Source organism: Montipora capricornis, chromosome 13, assembly GCF_036669925.1.
Source record: "Montipora capricornis isolate CH-2021 chromosome 13, ASM3666992v2, whole genome shotgun sequence".
NCBI classification, from domain to species: domain Eukaryota; kingdom Metazoa; phylum Cnidaria; class Anthozoa; order Scleractinia; family Acroporidae; genus Montipora; species Montipora capricornis.
The window spans coordinates 23,876,374-23,882,373 of record NC_090895.1 but is presented as its reverse complement, the minus strand read 5'-3'; the positions used below and the strand labels follow the sequence as shown (position 1 = coordinate 23,882,373).

At 41.9% G+C, this 6,000-nt stretch overlaps 1 protein-coding gene across 2 annotated transcripts in view; it reads left to right on the top strand.

The window, feature by feature from the left end:
• LOC138030086 (fibroblast growth factor receptor 3-like) overlaps nucleotides 1-6,000 on the top strand; it is a 73,301-nt gene that overhangs the window by 36,290 nt on the left and 31,011 nt on the right. The window lies entirely within an intron of this gene.

The following is a 6,000-nucleotide window of genomic DNA, read 5'->3' as shown; positions in this document are numbered from 1 at the left end:
GCCTTGTCAGTCTAATTGACTCAATCGACTCAGTTCTCAAAGGTTTTCGTGACTACAATCGACTATACTACTATACGTTCAACACTCATCTTCTGGAACAACACCGTTCGGCTCAGCTCAGTTTTCAGAACCCTTGTCTGCTGGAACTAAAACCACCAGCCGGTTTACGGCCCGCTGGATAGAGGCATAGCATCGTCCTTTGTACTTTGTGACTGGTTCGCCAGGCTTAGGATCTTGTATTTCATTTCCACGTTGCGGGCTTTACCATCAATACCTGGCATGACCTTTGATACCTTGCCAAGCTTACAATTTCCTCTCACTTGATTGGAGTCTTGAATCATAACGACGCCTTCCACTATTACATTTAGTCGCGTGCTATGCTGCTTGTGCTGGACGATAACACTTGGAAAGAAATCTGTGGTCCACTTCCTCCAAAACAAATCTAGTACGTGCTGGATAAACTCAAAACGATGAGTCGGGTTGGATGTTTCTCTTAATGGACAGCTACTTGTAGGTACTCTGGGTGTGGCTCTGCCAGAAGGAGGTCATTCGAGCAGAGATAGGATCCATCTTCAGGTAGGGTGGAATGTCTGCCGATAGACCTTTCATTTTCCAGGTTGCAACCTCAAAACAGTCTGTAATTCAGAAAAGGTCACTACATTCTCGCCAATCGCCATTTCTCTGACTTTGCTGACCGTGGCTGATACTCCATAATGACCTGTGTATGGGGCTGCTGTAGGTCCCCAACTCCTCCCTCGTCAACTTCCGAGCGATCCCTCTCTTTATAATATCGTTTATCTGCTTGAGTATGAACAGCCTTTTCTCTGTAGACACCAACATTCCTAGGGCGGCCCTTCGATTGTTCGGGAGATCATGCAGGTCTTTGATCCACGGATATCCTGCAATGCACCGATTCTCAGCATCATCGGACTCAAGGTTGTCTTCTACAAGTCCAAGCTCCTTTTTTTCTTTGAGACTATAGTTCTTTGCACCAAGTGGACATCTATCACATCGATCACATCTCCCAGGTTTTCAATACTAAGGACAAGGACTGGTGAACAAGGACATTTTACAAAACTTGGCACTTTTCCTCTAAGCTAGCATTGATTCCTCCGAGGCACCTTCCGGATCTGTTTCTCAACAAAATCAAATAACCTGAGTTTTGTTCTGGCTCTGGGTGATAGCCTGCATACTCATAGCCAATTGGCACGTCTACTGTTCCTGTCGGTCTTTGGATATCCCCAGGTTGACGTTCTTGAAAAGATGAATGACGTCATCAACGTTAACGGCCTGAATGTCGGTTGTTATTTTGTCAATTCCGTAGACATCAAATGCCACTGATTTCCCGATGTGTAGTGTTCTGTTGTGTGTCTGTGGCGCGGTGCTGAAGCTCAGGGTTGCTGACTCACTGTCTTGCTGATTCTCATCGTGTAACGTTCTGTGATGGGTCTTGGTACAATTATCCTAACCACAGGTTTTTTCCTCCTACAGTAACGTGATCGATGACCAGTCTTGAGGCACGATCCAACAGGCTGCCTTATCTTTTAGGAAATTTATTCTCTCTTCTGGAGATTTGGAGAGGTAGAGAGTGCAGTCACTTGTGGTGTGGGCAGTTTGATTATAACGTTTCGCCCTTTTCTTGCCGTTCCCTGCGGTTACTGGTATCTGCTGCTGTGTTAAGGTGATTAACTTTCGCACCAGCGGGAAAGTATCCTGGCGTTCGTAGTTCCACTGAGTCGTACTCGACCGCCCTCTTATAGTTTAGTAGGAACTGAAGTAGGCTGGGGAACTTGTCCGTTTTGTCTACTGAACTGGCGTCACTGGTGTCGAGTTTAGCCCATTCTCTTCTGATATCAGCTGGCAGTTTCGTTTCCACGATACTGACCAAACTCGTGGTTGTAATCTCCTTTCCGAACCCGAGCCTTTGCAAATCTCGGAACCCCCTGTCTACAACATCAACAAACCTTATGCTATCCCCTTCCTTGATAACCTTGAATCGTCTCACGCTATCGATAATTGCATGAGCTACTCTACCCGGGTCACCATATTTCTCATCTAAACGCTTTCACACTTCCTTAAAGGGGCTAGGTCACGCTGTTTTAGGTAATTTTGTTCAATTTTGTTAATTATGAGCTCTAAACGTCAAATTGGTAGAGCAAGAGTCTTTCATTTGCAAAATCACGGCCACATAACTACTGAGAATGATTTCCAGCTGTGTAAATGACATTTTGATATAAACTGATATAAATTTGAAAAAGGTGGGCCGACGTTTTTCAAATTTACCGAAATCAATCCATTTTAATCCTCTCCAGTTTTGTCCATCCATGTTCCTTCTTGGCTTCCCTGTGTTTTGGTAGAGTTCTTCTATAGTTTTAAACAGTTATTTTGATATTTTAGTTAATTCTACGACCATTCGATCAGTGCTGAAATTGCCTAAAATTGCGTGACCTAGCCCCTTTAATGTCATCGTCAGCAACCCTAGTAGCAGCCAACGGTTCTTTTCCGAGACATGAGCATATATAAAAGTATAAGTCTTGGAAGTATCGTCTAGGCGGGACATCACTTGAGTCTCGAAATCCTTTCTAAATCGCGGATATTCCCCTTCAAACTGTGGCAATTTTATCTTCTTGAATCCAAGGTTACTTCTCTTAGATTTGGCGTCCGATTTGTGGTCGGCAACACGCGACTCTACTTAATTCCTTAGCCAACTGATTGTATCTCTTCTGAATGATCCATCCAAGCTTGGCCGTGGCTTCTTGTCCGCTTACGAACGTCTTTTCCCGAGTTTTCTTAACTCTATCACAGTCTTTCTTATCTACTTCTACTCAATCGATTTCTTGTTTAACTCTCACTTCCATCGCAAAACTTCGTTTAACATATCGATTATGCCATTCCATGGACTTACTGAACAAATGCTGCAGATCTGGTATCCATTCTTTACTCGCTTCGGCATCTTCGTCGCTCAATAATGTACTATAAACGTCATGCTTTGTTTCGACGCTCTTCCATGCTTCCGAAACTCGGTGAAATTCCTTTCGACGATCTCTGGTTCTTTACCTTCGTCGATAGACTTAATGAATTCGTTAAGTTTTCTTGTGAAACGCGCTTTCGCTGCCTGTCTCTGATTTTTGGCGTCGTTGGCCATCTCGTTTATCGGGATTCGAATGTTTCGCCAGCTATTTTAACTTATTGTAATCAAAGTCGTTGCCTTCGAAACCTATAGTACAAAACAAAGATACGAAATGAATAAACATACAATGGTTGGACAAAGCGACGCAACTAAAAAATATATACCCGGTAGTCTAGCAAAATTGTACAGCTAGCATAAAGTATTAACTTAAAACATCTAACTGAAGAGGGAACTAAATATTTTTCTCTTAGGGGGTGTTTACATGATACCGGTACGAGTTTCATTCTGGTACGAGGTGTCAATTTCATACCGCGTTTACATGGACGACACAAATATTGACACAGGGATGACGCATGAACCAAAACAATAATGGCGTCCAATATTTAGAAATACAACGCATGCGTTAATAGTCCCAGTCCACCACGACTTGACGACTCGTACCGGAATGGGAATCAATGTAGCGTTTACATAATACCGGTATAACTTTTCATACCGTTATGAGAATTTCGATCCGGTACAACTACCGGGATGAACTCATACCGGTATGAGTTGTACTGTTATGAGATTTTTCACCGGTATCATGTAAACAAATACAGAGCGATAAGTAAGAACCGGGATGAACTCGTACCAGAATGAAACTCGTACCGGTATCATGTAAACACCCTCTTAGTGTCTACTAGTACTGACTAGAAATTTGAATACAAAAGCACACAAAGAAATGTAATCTTTTACATTTGTCACTTCTGTAGAGCTAAGTATTAAATGCGAACCCGCTTATTACATATTTTCGTGACTCAATGAAACAAAATAATTAGGAACAAAAGGGTCAGTATGAGTAAAGTTCAATCATTCTTTTCACAATCTGAAGTTTCACGTCTACTTATATTTAAATTGATATTTTTAAAATTGTGTTGTAAAGTCAGAAGAACCACCTGAGACAGAAGTTTCATTTCTCTGAAACACATCTGTCATATCAATAATTGAGAGTAAATGTAATTTTAGACAAAGTCAAGCCAGGTGTGAATCAGAAATCTTTTAATGCGCGACGAGAGATCGCAGTTCATAAAATTTATGAAAGACTATTCAGTCTGAAAACCGCTCAAAAAACTTACAGTATGCACTATAACATGGCGACGCCTTTATGTGTGAGCAACAATTCTACCGAATGCGCTTACCTTGGGGAGCGTCTCTTGGTAACTCTAGATCTGCTCAAAATTCGATCGTTGCTCCTGTTCAAGATGGCGGCTGAGAGGGGCTGACCCGATATTGTCACTCTCTCTTTGATACCTAATAGTGATGGACATGATTGCTTGGGTGGAAATATGTTTTTGACCCTTCTTAGAGCATCACCAGAGTAAAAAGGAAATTCTACACTATTATGGCACAAAGATAAACTTCTCTACTAGTTACAAAGCGTACACTGAAAAGTCAAACCTTAGCAATGCATGGAGAACATTATACTTCGTTTTATCCCTTGTGACTACCTTTTTATAACTCTAAAAGCCAAAGAAATTTGATAAAAAGGACAGGAAACACCAAATTACATCGATCGATACCTCTAACGACTCGTCAACATTGGATCTTCGACCCAATGGTCATTGAGGTGTGGCGATAGGCTATTTTAGAGGAGATGCCCTATTACGCAATTCGTTTTTTCTGGTTATTTTGGAAAAAAGCCGCCATTCCCTTAATAAGGGAGTTAAGTTATTTAGGGAAGCAACTATTACAAAAATGTAATATAGATTCTTAACACAAGCAACTTAAATACCTTTTCACCAAGATTACGTCAAACTGTATGAGGTGTGACACCCACCAGGTGCAATGGCAGTTGCTACATATGTCAGCAAAATATCCTAAACAGCCTGAGTTTTTCAGTCGGCATTATTTTGTTTGACTTAACATGAGTTTGGAACAATTACTGCTATTTGAATTTACTCAAAAAAGATGATGAACTGTCTTTTGCAATCTGAATGGGGTCTTTGATCACTCTTTCCTTTTCACTTGACCAATGAGGTGTCCTTCATGAATTTTACGTCCCATTTATGTGTGAAATTTAATTTTCTTGTCCCACGCTTCTTTCCCTAGGTAAGAATAGTTTCCCAAGAAACATATTGCGTATTGCTTCCAGTATTGCAAAGCGGTTTTCTCTCGTTTACAGTGTCGCTGTCCAAAGTGAAATGCCATGACTCCAAGAAAAGTCTCTTATGATAGGTTTATCACACCACGTTCGAGGATGTGGGCAGCCCTCGGATGGATGTAATGATCCGTCTACTCGGCATGCTGTGTGATTGCTGATTCGCTGTTGCTCGCGCGGCTTGGAAACTCGCTTTGTACACTATCCCTTGGACTCGGTAGATCGTTGGTTGGTCTTTTGGCTTCTTGAATATATGGCCTAATTTTCTTATAGATCTAAAGGCTGGTGGAATACTAAATTTTCCGAGTACGCGACCCACGCAATCAGATGCACCCTTTATGTAAGGTAGGACCGAAACCCCAGTGGCCTCTCCTGCGACTGCCAGAGCTCTTAAATCGGCTAGAACTCTTTCCCGCTCGTTCGTTCTTAATTCAGGGAGTGAAGGGAGATGGTCGGCTCAGTTGAGGAGTGTTGTCACTACAGCCTCTTTGTGTTGCACTGGATTGTGAGATGCAAAAGTCAAGATATTTGTTGGTATTAGTTGCCTTCCTTGGACGTTAATCTCTACCGAGCCACCGCTTAATACAGTAATCCGTGAGTCCACAAAAGAAATTCTTTGGACTTTTTCAGTCTGGCATGCGCGCTCTATTGTGAACTGGATGTCAAAATCAATAGAGTTCAAATGCTGGTGGAAAAGCTCTGCATCCGTTTTCTTCAAACATAAGCTGGAGTCGTC